General features: G+C 44.5%; 1 protein-coding gene across 2 annotated transcripts in view; it reads left to right on the forward strand.

Moving 5' to 3' along the window:
- RAB6A (RAB6A, member RAS oncogene family) overlaps positions 1-15,536 on the forward strand; it is a 104,298-nt gene that overhangs the window by 43,591 nt on the left and 45,171 nt on the right. The window lies entirely within an intron of this gene.

Raw genomic sequence — 15,536 nt, forward strand, 5'->3', positions numbered from 1 at the left:
GTCACCCCTGTTTTTAACTTCAGGGCATGAGAAGGTGGGGAGAAAGCAGGTGGTGTAGCAGACTGCTGCTGTGAAGGACTTGAGCCAACCTACTTCTTTGCATGCATAATTGTAAGAGGCGATTCAGCTCGTGCAGGTATCTTCCTTTTGAAGTGACGCTCCAAAGGACAATTATCCTCCACTCTCCCACTCCCCTGAATTTGAATACATGTGGACCCATCACTGTATCCTTGCTAATTTGTAGAATTTATGATGGCAGTTTTACGCCTTTCTGCTGTGCCACTAACTGTGTCTGAAATAGCTGCTGAGTCTGGTGAGATGTGCAATGGATTTAAGCTCCCTGAAATACTGTCACCATACAACACAGATTTCACTGTGTGCGCGCACGCATTGCACCAGTATGTGAATTAGAATGACTGTGCCATTAATGTGTACAGGATATACAATTCAGACTATAGGGCAGGCAGATAAACTTCAGATTTATCCTCTGGTTCTTTGTTCGTAGCCTTAATTCATCTTGGATACTACAGTGATTAAGTGCTCTAGAAATACCTGGGCACTGGTTTGTCTAATTCCAAGGGCTTGTCTACAAAGAGAAGTAGCCTGGAATAGCTACTTTGCATTAGCTTAAGCTAAAATGCACAAAGGCACTCTTACTGTAGAATGAGTGCCAGCCACAGGAGCTAGTTGTGGAATAGTTGTGGCTCTTTAAATTCACGCCCTAACTTATTTTGCATTCGTTTCTCTGTGTAGACAAACTCTAACTCCATTGCTGGACAGGGTGTAGCTTTCAGAATCTAGGCCATTATCTCATGTTTGGGCTACACCGATCTTTCTCTCCAGCCTGAATGAAGGCAGGTTAAAACTCCAGTAGCAGAATCCATTCAAAATACTGCAGTCAGAATCTATGTTCCTTGTTGTGGTTGGTTGTGGTTGGTTGTTTTGTGTCCCCTCCCAACCCCACCCCTTTCAGTCCCTCTTGAGGCTTCCCTGTTTTCATCTGCATTACAGGCAAACTTCTAGCCTTTACTTTTCAAGACTTTTCCCAATTTAGCACCCTTGTCCTTACCTATTCTCTTATCACACCAGATTGTGACTCCTCCCCTTTGCTCTGCTAACAATGCTAGTCTCATCTACTCCCATGAGCATCTCCATTACTTCTTCCGACTCTTATCCATTTAATGCTCTCCCCAAGTTGGTTCACACATATCCTTCATATCCCTTATGGACCACTCTTTAAGCAGGAGGTCTTGCAGATATCTTAGAGAAAGGTAATGGTAGTTTGGTTGGTGAAATGCCAAGAAACCTCATATAAGATGAAAAATGTATTGCATCGGCAAGCTTCAGCTCTGCAAATTCTCATTGGCTCACAGTTCCTGTCAAATACAGGCATGTACCTGTTAATTACATCTGTCAGCGAATCACAGCATCAGCAGCACCAGAAAATGGCAGTGCTGTCAAAAGGACAATATCAAATTGATGTATGCCCAGCACAAGGGCTTATCTTCACTAGACTTTTTTTTTTAACCTTGAGTTAGTTGATTTCCAGTTAACGTTAACATGCCCGTAAAGGCTGGTGGGGACATTCCCCACATATTTGATGCAGGCTATAAAATTGTTCTTCAGCCTAGGTCAGTGGTTCTGAAACTTTTTTTCCCCCGGACCACTTGCAAATTGCTGAGGGTCTCAGCAGATCACTTAATGATCTTTCCAAGTGTTGTTTGTACCATTAGCTAGCTATTGTAAAGTGCTTTGGATAAAAGTGCTATACAAAAAAACCCCGTAATAATTAACGTTTTTTTGTTCTACAAAGAAAAGCACACAACTCATATTTTAATATCAGTAGTCTTACCTTTCTAATGTGATGGATGTACCCTCTTTCCTGTGCTGTGACAGCCCCCAAGCTGGGGCTGGGAAGGGGGCGGTGGGTGTCTCTCCCTCTCTCCCCCGCCACAGCAGCCCCCGTGCTGGGGCTGGGAAGGAAGGCCATCTCTCCCCAGCACAAATTGACAGGGGTTAGGAATAAACTTCGATGGGCAGATTTATTACATAATTCTCCACTGCAGGGCTTTTCCTTTCTCTGCGTCTTTTACTACTGGCCACTGTTGGAGACAAGATACTGGATTAGATAGTCCACTGTTCTGATCTGGTATTGCAGTTCATTGACACAAGGAGAGCATCTTCTGAACAGTGAGAGCAATTTGACAATGGAACAGCTATTCAGTATCATCAATGAAAAATATTTAATGGTGAAAACTTCTGTAGGCAAAGCCTGTAGTAAGAAGAAAAGGCTGGACTGCATGAGCTGAAAGGTCCCTTTCACCCCTACCATCTGATGGACTTGCTCTATCCTCTTCATTCCTGACATTCCAAAATACAACTTTCATCTTAAGTAAACTTAGAAGCAATAATAAACTTCCTGTAATTAAGTAAATAAATGAATATTGGTTGCTGCTGGCTCTGTCAGCATCCACAAAAGAATAAGCAAGTTCTGCGTACTGCTTTGGGGAATGGGGCAGAATTTTCACTGCATGATAGTGGAGACTACAGAGGAGGATTTTTTTTAAATAAGCTGCTTTAATCACTCTCATATTCCCATTCTGCAGTTGTAGAGTGGGCTGACAAATCTAAAAATAAACTTCCTTGATGACTGGCTCACATGGATCGTTTAAGTCAAGTATGAACATGCCCACCGTTGGGGTTTCTTTTTAAATGAGTCTAAAAAAGGCTTTAATGCATCGTTCTCCAATGTGCTGTGTCTTTCCGCTCAGCTACACTTCTTCCCTTTCTGTGGCTTTTATTTCTAGCTCTGCCATAGCTTCTCTCATGTTTCCATGCTCTCATCTTTCTGATCTTTGAGATCCCATGGATGTCCTGTATACTGAGGACTCAAGATTAGTTTGAGACCAACAATTAGAAAACTTCTAGGACTTGTAATTCACCATATTGCAGCTTTGTCAGTGGTAGCTATAGTGCAGTGTCAGGTCATCTGATCCTGCCATGAGTGGGGTTAAACACAGAACAGGGTTAAATGACAATAAAAATGTCTGAGCCTTGCACTACAGCTGTCATTACTGAAGTATGCCATGGTGAATTAATAGTCCTAGGGTAGACAAAAGCCAGTAGGAATAGCTTTAGAAATCCATACTGCAGAATATACACTCAACTCCCTTAAGTCGGATGGGTAACATGTAGCTTCCTAAGTGTCCACACCCTCAACTATCTCCCCTTAAAGGAGACCAGCGAAGTGTGGTCAGAGGGACTTAGGTTTATGCCCTTTGTTTGCTTCCTTACAAAGCACACCTGAAAGGCTTTTAAAGTTTCCCTCTGCTTAATTTTTACCTTTAGAAATAACAAGAATTTCAAGCCTTAGTTTTGCTAGAGGAATTCTTGGAGGACCCAGAGAAGTGGATTGGAAATTTTCTCATCTTTTTGCTGGAGATGGCAGGGGTTATTGAGTCTTTCAGCATATCCTTTTTTTGTCTCCCAGTTTTTCTCGTGTGTGTGTGTGAGAGAGAGAGAGAGAGAGAAATAGGGGGTTATCAACATTTTGAGAGCTGAATAAAAATCTTTCACTCTAAATCAGGTTTCACTGCTCTCTATCTCTGAGAGACCTTAACATTTGCCATCCCTGTTTTTCCTGGAAGACTTTGTGTAGGAAGCCTGAATTTCTAATGTAATACAGGCAAATCCCTAAAAAAGGGACAGGAAGGACTGTCTTCATACATCATAAAGGAGCAAAAGTGGCACAATCCCAATTTTTTTCCTTTGTGGGTCACTTTTAATTACTTTGCCTGAACTTCTTACCAAACTCCTGCCTGGCAACAAATGACCTTCTAATCCTGTCTTGGCAGGAAAATGATTTTGCATGATCTAATGGGTCTTTTCCATCTCTAACTTCTGTGAGTCTCCCTAGTGGCTCATTATAGCATGAAACAAAGAGCACTTTTTGTTGCACTGCCAATAGTGGGCAATAGCATACACTGTTAATGCAGGCAAAAAGGAATAGTAGAGACCTGCTATTATTAATCGGTTTTATTAGTGGATGGTTCTTGTGGGGTGTCTGCTTCCGTTGCATTGCATATTAGAGATGTAGAGCAACATAACATCTTTCAGGAAGCAGATAAACTCTAAATGTGCATGGTAATTTGTCTGATCAGAACTGTTAGAACCAGAAGCTTATCACCATGACTTCAGTTGTATCTGACTACTCTATGAAATGCACGTGTCATTTGGTTCTGGTCTTCCTAACACTCGGCGTTCGTCAAATGGACTCGATCAGCCTTTGTGCTTTGATTTCTGAACACTGATTTTGTAAGAAAGTAATCCATAGAAGAGCGCCAGTTTACAAAGTACTGTGTAGAGCAATTTGTTTCTTTTTAAACTTAGGAAAAAGTTTGATATTTTAAAAAGCAGTATAGCATATGGGGCTGGATGGCCTAAGTTAATGGAATGGGAGTAATAGAGCCTGGCTCAGCTCTAGCCTGGGTTAGTAATGACCCAAGGCCTGATTTACAAAGTTATTTATGTGTCTGTAAGTGCAGGTAGGCACCCAATAGGGCTTGTAAAAGTACCAAACTTCCTTTTGAAGTCACTGAGTTAGGCCCTCTCTAACATGCCACAAGGTGCCTGTATACATCTTTAGATACCTTAATACCATTGTAAACCTGGCCCCAAGTTACTCTCACCTTGCCTCTGGCCTGTGTGAATTGAGGGTCTCGCTGGGCAAGCATTCATGCCACAAACTGCTGCTCCTTTTGATACCCTTATGGTCAGACTTAGCAGAGCTCACCCACTGAGTGGGACATGGAGACTTCTATCCTACACATCTGGTCTCTTGAGGTCAGGGCTGGGACACGCTGGTGGTGCAAGAGAAGGGAGCCTGCATTGCTGCAGGGGCTTTCACAAATACACTGTCTCCAGTACGTTTCATTAGCCCTGTTGCCTTAATCCCTTCCTGTAAACAACAAAGCATGCTTCCCACCTTTCTGTATTGTAACATGCTATGTTGTGGTTGCCCAGAGCCCTGCAAGATTGGGGCACTGAACTCTCACTCTAATGGAGTTGAGGGCATCCAGCAGCTCAAGTGATCCTGCCCTTTGATTGTTATGACGTGCAGAATGGTCACACCCTAGCACTAGGCTTTTTAAGAAGAAATGTACGCCAGTTCCCCCGTACAAGGAGCCTAATTTAATCTGTTGGGGAGAGCTGAGCTGTATGAGGAAGGAGGAGGAATCGTCGGAGTCCTGCCTGCTTGAGAGGGGAGATATGACAGCACTATAGCAAGCAGAGAAGAGTAGATCTGCCTTAGGGTGATCAGTATCTGCTTTCAGAAGCCCTCTGGGAGCTGCATTTTTCTCACTGGCAAAGGCTGGATGAGCCTGCTTCTCGTTCCCACCAGCAGTATGCTTTCCTTGGGGGGAGCTACTGAGTTGCTGCTAATGGAATTGGCTCTTGGAGCTGGGAAAACATCATCCTACCTCATTTAAATAACTACTGGGGGGAGCAGGGCGGGGATGTCTGTAACTTTTCAGTTCCGGCTTCTGCTTTTAATGCATTTGGCTTAGGTAATTTTTTGGATGTTTTAAAAAAGCAATTTTAGTGCTTTTCAGAGGTGCCAGACTGAATATGAAGTCTTCTAGCCCCCTGACATAAGAACATACGAATGGCCATACTGGGTCAGACCAAATGTCCATCTTGCCCAGTATCCTGTATTCCAATAGTAACCAATGCCAGCTTCCCCAGAGGGAATGAACAGAACAGGTAATCATCAAGTGATCCATACCCTGTTGCCCATTTTCAGCTTCTGGCAAACAGAGACTAGGGATACCGTCCCTGCCCATCCTGGCTAATAGGCATTGATTTATCCATCAATTTATCTAGTTCTTTTCTGAACCCTCTGATAGTCTTGGCCTTCACAACATCCTTTGGCAAGGAGTTCCACAGGTTGACTGTGCATTATGTGAAAAAATACTTCCTTTTGTTCATTTTAAACCTGACAGTCCTAGCATGAACAATGGTTCTGAAAACTGCCCATCATCCCTCAGTCTTGACCTTCTCTAGTCTCCCTTCCCATGTGATCCTTTGCTTCTGCAGAAACTGTCTGCAGGGTTTCATAGTGGTGGTGTCGGACACAGGTAACTCCACGACTACTTCTTGCGTATGCGCACCATGTCTCAGGCGACATGTGACCAGGATTAATCACTGAATTTGGTCCGCTGGTTGGATAAATTAGGTTCCCTGGCTCAGGCCGGATATTGACATGGACGCTGGTGGACGCTGATCCAGGCCTCCCAACAGCATCACTAGCAACTGAACTCAGGCCATCAGCTCATCTTGTATACCACCAGACTGGCATCAGTATCTCCTATCCCCAGTAACAGAGGAGATGGCAGGGGGGATTCTGCCAGTATTTATATGTCCTGCACCACCCCCATTATCAACAGTTGTGCATTGCCCCTGTCCAGTAAGATTTTATAAAAGCCTCAAGTGCAGAGGGGTGATCACTTGTCAAAGACAATCAGATTGCTCCCACTTGTGAATTTTGATAGCTCTTTAGAATAGCTTGTCCCCCCCGCCCCAAACCAGGGCACCTATTGAATCCCTGCACTGCCTGAGTTTAATAGAAAGGAGCATGGATTGCAGTAACTGCCTTCGATTACCACAAACAGCTATAAGTTCAAATTCACCCTTTAAACTAAGGGTTGGGGAAAGCAGACAGGTGCGAAGGAGCACGTGGTTTGGACATCCCTTAGGGGAGGATCTATAAATGGAGATCCTCTGTCCTAATGAGGAGAGCATGGAAGATTAAAAAAAACAGGTAAGATTTGATGAGAAACAAAAGAAAAAATCCCATTCAGTTACATCATGTAATGGAAGACAGCTAAAAAGTGACAAGTTTTTAAAGTGCTTATATACCAGTGCTAGAAGTCTAAATAATAAGATGGGTGAACTAGAGTGCCTCGTATTAAATGAGGATATTGATATAATAGGCATCACAGAAACTTGGTGGAATGAGGATAATCAATGGGACACAGTAATACCAGGGTATAAAATATATCGGAAGGACAGAACAGGTCTTGCTGGTGGCGGAATGGCACTATTTGTGAAAGAAAGTATAGAATCAAATGAAGTAAAAATCTTAAATGAACCAAACTGTACCATAGAATCTCTATGGAGAGTAATTCCATGCCTGAGTAATAAGAATCTAGCAGTAGGGATATATTACTGACCACCTGACCAGGATGGTGTAGTGACTGAAATGCTCAGGGAGATTAGAGAGGCTATTAAAAAAAAAAAACAACTCAATAATAATGGGGGATTTCAACTATCGCCATATTCACTGGGTACATGTCACATCAGGAAGGGATACAGAGATAAAGTTTCTTGACACCTTAAATGACTGCTTCTTGGAGCAGCTCGTCCTGGAACCCAGAAGAGGAGAGGCAATTCTTGATTTAGTCCTAAGTGGAGCACAGGATCAGGTCCAAGTGGTGAATATAGCTGGTCCCCTTGGTAATAGTGACCATAATATAATTAAAGGTAACATCCCTCTGGGTAAAACGCCACAGCGGCCCAACACTGTAGCATTTAATTTAAAAAAGGGGAACTACACAAAAATGAGGAGGTTAGTGAAACACAAATTAAAAGGTACAACACCAAAAGTAAAATCCATGTCAGCTGCATGGAAACTTTTTAAAGACACCATAATAGAAGCTCAACTTAAATGTATACCCCAAATTAAAAAACATAGTAAGAGAACCAAAAAGGAGCCACTGTGGCTAAACAAAGTAAAAGAAGCAGTGAGAGGCAAAAAGGTGTCTTTTAAAAAGTGGAAGTTAAATCCTAATGAGGAAAATAGAAAGCAGTCTAAACTCTGGCAAATGAAGTGTAAAAATATAATTAGGAAGGCCAAAAAAGAATTTGAAGAACAGCTAGCCAAAGACTCAAAAAGTAATAGCAAATTACATCAGAAGCAGGAAGCTTGCTGAACAACCAGCGGGGCCACTTGATGATCAAGATACTAAAGGAGCACTCAAGGACAATAAGGAGCGCTCAAGGACATTGTGGAGAAACTTAAATGAATTCTTTGCATCAGACTTCACGGTTGAGGATGTGAGGGAGATTCCCAAACCTGAGCCATCTAGGTGACAAATTTGAGGAACTGTCCCAGATTGAGGTGTCACTAGAAGAGGTTTTGGAACAAATGATAACCTAAACAGTAATAAGTCACCAGGACCAGATGGTATTCACCCAAGAGTTCTGAAGGAACTCAAATGTGAAATTGCAGGACTACTAACTGTCATCTGTAATCTATCATTTAAATCAGCTTCGGTACCAAACAACTGGAGGATAGCTAATGTGACACCGATTTTTAAAAAGGGCTCCTGAGGTGATCCCGGCAATTACAGGCCAGTAAGCCTGACTTCAGTATCAGGCAAACTGGTTAGCATTTACCTTTTGTTGCATTCTCCGGACCAGGGCTAACCTTATGACCAATATGCAGAGGCAGAAAAAACTCCTGACACTGATCTTTAGCTTCCTTAATATTTTTCTGTCTCGTGCTGATCAAACGTTCCCCAAAATCTGGGTCTGGTGCTTTGTATGAGAACAAATCTTAATTTTCTTCTTTTTATCCGTTTTTATTTGCTAGACTTTCATCTTTTCCAAAAACTCCCTGCTGTGACGTCCCTTACCTCATTATGCAGTTCAGCATGTGATTGCTGAATCTCACCTTTGATTTTCCTTATTTTGGAGAGTCATCGGAAAGTAAATGTAAAGCAGCTATTTTGGCTTTCAAATATGCTGTTGCTAACTAAAGATTTTTTCCCTAACTGCCAGCTCACTGTACCATAGTTGTGTAGGCACTGCAGTGTTGGCAGGAGTAAAAAAGTAGCAAAATAGTCAGCTGATTGGACTCTGCAACATGCAGTGAATATGTTAACAAGGTGCCATTTTATTTAGTCACTCTTCTGATCAGACCCTCTCTATATAATTGGGTATTAGTTTTATAGGTATGTTTTGACGAGCAAAAAAGGTGTGTCCGCTCTCCAGTTCATAGAATTTAAGGCCAAAAGGAACCAATGTATCATGTAGTGTGACAGGCCATAGAACATTATCCATTAACCCCTGTATTGAGCCCAATAACTTATGTCTGACTAAAGCAGATCTTCCAAAAAGGCATCCAGTCTTGAGCTGAAAACAGAAAGGGATAGAGAATCCATCACTTCCCGTGGTAGCTTGTTCCAGTGGTTAACCACCTGCACTGTTAAAAATCTGGGCCTTATTTCTAATTGGAATTTGTCTGGCTTCAACTTCTAGCCATTGGTTCTTGTTCTGCCTTTTTCTGCTGGATTAAAGAGCCCTTTAGTACCCGCTACTTTCTCCCCATGAAGGTACTTCTACACTAGGAGTGGCCAAACCGCAGCTCACAAACCCCATGCGGCTCTTTTACAGTTAGTGCAGCTTGTGGAGGCCCCCCCACTCCATTCTCCGCCTACCAGATAGGGGGTGGGGGATCGGGGCTTCTGCCCTGCGGCCAGGAGTTGGGGGGGGGGGTAGGCGGGGGAGAGGGGCTTCTGCTGAGCGGGGAGGGGGGTTCTCGGTGCCTTAGACCCGTGAGGCATGCCTGCTGAACTCCCTAGCCCCAGCAGGCGCCTCCAATGGGGCGAAGCCCTGAGCCCCAGCAGGCACACCCAGCTCTCGAACTTCTGAAGATTATTGTATGTGGCTCGGAGGGTCAGTAAGTTTGGCTGCCCCTGTTATAGATTCATAGATATTAAGGTCAGAAGGGACCATTCTGATCATCTAGTCTGACCTCCTGCACAACGCGGGACACAATCTCACCCACCCACTCCTGCGATAAACCTCTCACCTATGTCTGAGCTATTGAAGTCCTCAAACCATGGTTTAAAGACTTCAAGGAGCAGAGAATCCTCCAGCAAGTGACCCGTGCCCCATGCTACAGAGGAAGGCGAAAAACCTCCAGGGCCTCTTCCAATCTGCCCTGGAGGAAAATTCCTTCCCGACCCCAAATATGGTGATCAGCTGAACCCTGAGCATATGGGCAAGATTCACCAGCCAGATACCCAGGAAAGAATTCTCTGTAGTAACTCAGATCCCATCTAACATCCCATCACAGGCCATTGGGCCTATTTACCATGAATATTTAAAGATCAATTAATTGCCAAAATCATGTTATCCCATCATACCATCTCCTCCATAAACTTATCGAGTTTAATCTTGAAGCCAGATTGGTCTTTTACCCCCACTGCTTCCCTTGGAAGGCTATTCCAAAACTTCACTCCTCTGATGGTTAGAAACCTTTGTCTAATTTCATAGAATCATAGAATATCAGGGTTGGAAGGGACCTCAGGAGGTCATCTAGTCCAACCCCCTGCTCAAAGCAGGACCAATCCCCAATTAAATCATCCCAGCCAGGGCTTTGTCAAGCCCGACCTTAAAAACTTCTAAGGAAGGAGATTCTACCACCTCCCTAGGTAACGCATTCCAGTGTTTCACCACCCTCCTAGTGAAAAAGTTTTTCCTAATATCCAACCTAAACCTCCCCCACTGCAACTTGAGACCATTACTCCTTGTCCTGTCCTCTTCTACCACTGAGAATAGTCTAGAACCATCCTCTCTGGAACCACCTCTCAGGTAGTTGAAAGCAGCTATCAAATCCCCCCTCATTCTTCTCTTCTGCAGACTAAACAATCCCAGTTCCCTCAGCCTCTCCTCATAAGTCAAGTCCAGACCCCTAATCATTTTTGTTGCCCTTCGCTGGACTCTCTCCAATTTTTCCACATCCTTCTTGTAGTGTGGGGCCCAAAACTGGACACAGTACTCCAGATGAGGCCTCACCAATGTCGAATAGAGGGGGACGATCACGTCCCTCGATCTGCTGGCTATGCCCCTACTTATACATGCCAAAATGCCATTGGCCTTCTTGGCAACAAGGGCACGCTGCTGACTCATATCCAGTTTCAATATGCTGACTCATATTTCAAGTCTAAACTTCCCGATGACCAGTTTATATCCATTTGTTCTTGTGTCCACATTGGTACTGAGCTTAAATAATTCCTCTCCCTCTCTGGTATTTATCCCTCTGATATATTTATAGAGAGCAATCATATCTCCCCTCAGCCTTCTTTTGGTTAGGCCAAACAAGCCAAGCTCTTTGAGTCTCCTTTCATAAGACAGGTTTTCCATTCCTCGGATCATCCTAGTAGCCCTTCTCTGTACCTGTTCCAGTTTTGAATTCATCCTTCTTAAACATGGGAGACCAGAACTGCAAACAGTATTCCAGATGAGGTCTGACCAGTGCCTTGTATAACGGTACTAAAACCTCCTTATCTCTACTGGAAAAACCTCGCCTGATGCATCCCAGGACCACATTAGCTTTTTTCACGGCCACAACACATTGTTGGGTCATAGTCATCCTGTGATCAACCAATACTCCAAGGTCCTTCTCCTCCTCCGTTACTTCTAATTGATGCGTCCCCAGCTTATAACTAAAATTCTTGTTCTTAATCCCTAAATGCATGACCTTACACTTCTCCCTATTAAATTTCATCCTATTACTATTACTCCAGTTTACAAGGTCATAGACTGTAATCAAGTCACAGCTCACTCCTTTTGACAAGCTTAAGCTTGAGCTCTTTAAGTCTCTCAGTATAATGCATTTTTTCCAGCCCGTAATCACTTCTGTGGCTCTTTCCTGCATTCTCTCCTATTTTTCAATATCCCTTTTAAAAAGTGGACACCAGAACTCGCGTGTGTGTGTGTGTATGTATGTATTACTATATGTAGTTATTTCACTATCTATCTCACCGGTGCCATATACCTCCCTTCTCTTACTCGCTACTCCCCTGTCTATATACATCCAAGGATGGCATTAGCCCTTTTTGCCACAGCATTGCACTGGAAGCTTGTGTTGTCCCCTAAGTCCTTTTTTATCTTAACGTGAATGCAGTGCCTTGTTAAGAGGCAGGCTAAGGTGTCTGAAAAGTTGTTGGTTGGCTGTCTTGTAGCCTAGAGGAGAACATGGACTACAATAGAGCCTGCCAATGCAGCTTTAAATGTGTGAACTTGCCTCTTAATGAGGCTTTTGAGTCTGATTGCGCTAACATAAGGTATTTTTCCTCCATTTGCCGATGGAGACATGGTCAAAGACTCACCACCTGACTCGTTTTCTGCTTTCTTCTGGATGCATTTCTCACTGGGTTCCTTCATATTTCCAACCGAATTTCTGGATGTTGACCTTCTGTGTTGGTCTCTAGGCAGCGAGCCTCCCAGCCTGGATCACCAGGCTCAGGCTAGTGGGGCGTGTGATAGTGCTCTAACATGAGCTGTGTGGACAGCTCTTTGAAGTTGTGGGGTGGGCTGGAGCTCAGGGGCTGAAGTCTGGGGGTAGTGGGGGCGGGACGGGAGCTTTTGAGCCTGAAATGCAACTTCAAAGCACCATCTACACAGCTATTTTTAAAGTGCCAGCACAAGCCCGGCAAACCTGAGGCCTTGTCTACACTACCGAGTTTTGTTGACAAAAGTTATGCCGATGATCAAAAGGTGTTATAATTACATCACTAGTGCATATTCACCCTACACTCCCTCTGTTGGCAGAGCACATCCACATTTGGTGCTTTATCATTGATAGTGAGAGCAGTGCACTATGGGTAGCTATCCCACTGTGCTACTCGCCACCTTCTGCAGCTAGGCATTGTGGGAAGGTATGTGGACTCAGTGTCCCATGATGTTTTTTTCTGTCTCAGTATTCCAGGGGCTTCCAGCTCGTTTCGGCTCATTTTTCAACAGCCCCTGTTTACTGTGCGCCCACCATCTCTTTCTGAAAGGATGAATCCAGCACTGTTATGAACACATCATGGCTGGTCATGCAGTATATCATGAATTCCCAATCTGAACAGGAATCAGAGTTCCCTGGCCTGTTGTATGCCATGGAAAGAAACAACACCAGATTACTTTTGGCATTTACAGAGCAGTTGCACATGGTGGACTGTCGCTTTTGGACTCAGGAAACAAGTACTCAGTGCTAGGATTGCATAGTTATGCGGGTCTGGGATGCCGAGCAGTGGCTGCAGAACTTTCGGATGCAGAAAGCCACCTTCCTGGAATTGTTTGGGGAGCTCGCCACAGCACAATGGCACAAGGACACCAGAATGAGAGTTGCCCTCTCGGTGGAGAAGCGCATGGTGATCGCCGTGTGGAAACTGACCAATCCAGACCGCTACCACTTGGTTGTGAATCAGTTTGGAGTCGGTAAGTCGACCCGTGAGGCTTTGTTAATGCAAGTGTGCAGGGCCATTAATCACATCCTGCTATGAAGGACTGTGACTCTTTGACATGTCCATGAAATAGCGGATGGCTTTGCGGCAATGGGATTCCCTAACTGTGGAAGGGCGATAAGTGGAACACACATTCCAGTTTTGTCCCCGGACCATCTTGTAATGGAGTATACCAGTAGAAAGTGGTACTTCTCTATGGCATTGCAGGCGCTTGTGGATCATCGTGGGCTTTTCACTGACATCAGTGCAGGGTGGTCTGAGAAGGTGCATTATGCACACATCTTCAGAAACACTGGCTTATACAGAAAACCACAAGCAGGGATTTTCTTTCCAAACTAGAAGATTCCAGTGGGGGATGTTGAAATGCCCATAGTGATCCTGGGAGACCCGAGCAGCATCAACTAAAAAAAATCGCTTACCAGGGTTCTTCTCTTCTGTGTCATACACGCCAGAGACGAACTGCTGGGTCTGGCTAGACTTCTCCGGAGTGGAAAAGAGATCCTGACTCATTGCACCAATGACTACCCTGCCCTGTTCTCTACATTGTCCTCCAACTCAACATCCTTAGCCACAACTTCGCCCTTGGGGTTGCGTCCACTGTCTTCCGCCTCCAGTCCCACCAAAGTATCCATGGGGCTCTTGGTGGTGGAGGTGGCGTCACCGCCTAGGATAGCATCCAGCTCCTTATAGAAGCAGCAGGTCTTCAGCACAGCACCAGAGCAACAGTTTGCCTCCCTTGCCTTCTGGTATGTCTGCTTCAGTTCCTTTATCTTTGTTTGGCACTGCACTGTGTTCTGTTCATAGGAATTGAAGTTCCTGCAGCTGGAGCACAGCTGGGACTGGACAGCCTACTCCCCATATACTCAGCAGATCCAACAACTCAGCTGTGGTCCAAATGGGAGAGCGTTTGCTGCTTGGAACCGCCATGGTCACCTGGGAAAATTCAATATGAGTTCTTCATGCCAAGCAAAACATGAAGTGGAATTTCAAAAATTCCCAGGCCTTTCAAGTGGGAGACACAGATGCCTGTGTACCTGGATGCAGGGCAGTGGAGTTTGAACTGCTGACTAGAGTGGTCAGGATGGGCATTATGGGACACCACCTGGAGGCTATTTACAGCGACAAAACCAAGTATGGTGTCTACACCGATGCTTTGTCGATCTAACTGTGTCACAAAAGGCTCTGCGCCTCTCGTTGAGATGGTTTTATTTTGTCAACAAAACTCTGTAGTGTAAACTAGGCCTGTGTCTGTCCAACTAGAAAGCTCGCTGCCACAGGCAATTAAGACTTATATCCTGAGTCTGTCTGGCACAGCTATTACACTGCTCCATCTAGTGGGGCAAGGATTTTTGTCTGTCCGTCTCTCTCTCTCCCCCCCCCCCCCCCATATTTTGACAGAGATGATCATTTTAGAAGTCTTTTCCCTTTGTTGATGGCTTTGCTGTCTGCATTCAGCTTTGATTCTCCTCCCCCAAAAACATTGTCATGAAATAGAATGTTGTTTAAAATCAGTCCTGTTTCAGGTGCTGTAAGTCAAGTGTATGTTCAGTAGAGACTGACATGGTTCTGATCCTGAACTGTAAAGTGAGATAGAAGTGAAAATGGAACTTGAATTACTGTGACGTAAGGGCAAAAGCAAACTGAACTCTGGCTCCATGGCCCTCCCTCTGTGTAAGGTGAATGAACAATAATCAACTTGCTAAAAAGGCCATATCTACACTACAGACGCCACAGCAGCATAGTTACGGTGTCATGGCTATGCTGCTGTAACTCTATAGTGTAGATGTGGACTACAGCAACGGAAGAGGTTTCCTGTGCTGTAGGAACTCCACCTTTCTGAATGACAGGAGCTAGGTCAGTGGAAGCATTCTTCATTGACCTTGCTGTGTCTGCACTGGGGGTTATGTTGGCACAGCTGTGGTGCTCAGGAGTGTGGATTTTCCACATCCCTGAACACAGCACCTATGTCAACCTAAGTTTTAAGTGTAGTCTAGGCCAGACCACTAGCTGTGGGATCTGGCCTCTCTTCACATCCTTCTAAAGCCACTATATTTAAGTTCAACCAACCCCCCCCCCCCTCCGGCCCCGTTTTCATGCCTAGTTAAATGTCAGTATAAAGCTGGTGCTAGTGATACTTGGGCCTGCCTGAGACCACGTCTCTCCCTGTGTGACAGCACCACAGAGGTGATCAGGGTGGAGTTTTTAGGCTTTGTTTAACTCCTTTCCCCTATCTTA

The sequence above is a fragment of the Natator depressus genome, chromosome 1 (assembly GCF_965152275.1).
Source record: "Natator depressus isolate rNatDep1 chromosome 1, rNatDep2.hap1, whole genome shotgun sequence".
Taxonomy (NCBI): Eukaryota; Metazoa; Chordata; order Testudines; family Cheloniidae; genus Natator; species Natator depressus.